Below are 1,154 nucleotides of genomic sequence, written 5' to 3' on the forward strand. Positions count from 1 at the left end.
GTTTCTGTTTCGTTTTAACAAACTACCTTAAACACAAAGCCGGCCCGCCCCCGCCTCCAGTCCTGGCCAAGAGGGGCAGGTTTTAACGTTCAGCCTCGACCCTCCGTGGAATGCTCCGCCCGGCTGGCCATCTGGACGTGCGGCCACTTTAACAGAATGTCCCCCCGTAAGTCACGCACGGGGTGGGGGGCGTGTCTGCTTCTCTCATGCAGCCCTGGATGCTCCACGGGTGAGCTTGCACCTGATCTGGGGGCAGAAGCACGCACTGGCTTATAACTGACTCCGTTTAACGGGTGAGTGATGGGCGCGTGGCGTGGCTGGGGGCGTGTCTATCCTGCGGCAAGGGCAGGCGGAGACCAGATTCCACCGGTGTCTCCGGGAGGCACGTGGCCGGGCCGGCGATCGCACAGGGCAGCGTGCGTGTACATAAAGCGTTGAGCAAAGTCTCAGGCGCGCACACATCCAAGCCCTGGACTTTGGGCATCCCCCGGGCACGTGGCATTTGGGTTCACTGGGTTTGCCGGATTCTTGAAGTGTTTGGTCGTGTAAACATTTGCCGTGTCCACCAGACCCTGCCCGCTGCCGGCTGTCCTTCTGGACTGGAGGCGGCAGCGCGTCTGGAAGGCCCGGCGCATCCCGCAGGGATCCCGTGTGCGATGGCGGGCAGGCCTGGAGGGCGAAAGGCACGTGCTCATGTGGCAAGGGACCCGGGTGGCAGCAGACGGGCCGTGATCCAGATTGATCCAGCACAGTCTGTTTCAGACGCGGTGGGGGCCGGGAACACAGCTCTGGGCGTGACAGACACAGGGGTATGGAGCAGCTGGACAGACAGACGTCCAGCCCACCACAATGGGAGCAGAACGACTGGGTGCCATGGGGCACCCAAAGGAGACCCTGCGGTCCACAGGTCGACCATGTAGCCACTGAGACAAACCACCAGGCCACCCGCTTTTCTTATCTGTGAGCCGCAGGGGATGCCCTAGACCAGGGCCAGCAGCTCCGTCCTGTGGGCCCAGTCCCGCGGGCACCGCTTTCATGGGCAGCGCTGCTGGCACACAGCCGTGCCCGTGCCGGCACTCCCTCTGGCTGCTGCTGAGTGACCTGGCAGAGCCCAGCGGTGGCAGCGGGTGGCTGGTGGCCGGGTGGCCGGGTGG

The sequence above is a fragment of the Myotis davidii genome, unplaced genomic scaffold (genome assembly GCF_000327345.1).
Source record: "Myotis davidii unplaced genomic scaffold, ASM32734v1 scaffold72, whole genome shotgun sequence".
In the NCBI taxonomy this organism is placed as follows: Eukaryota; Metazoa; Chordata; class Mammalia; order Chiroptera; family Vespertilionidae; genus Myotis; species Myotis davidii.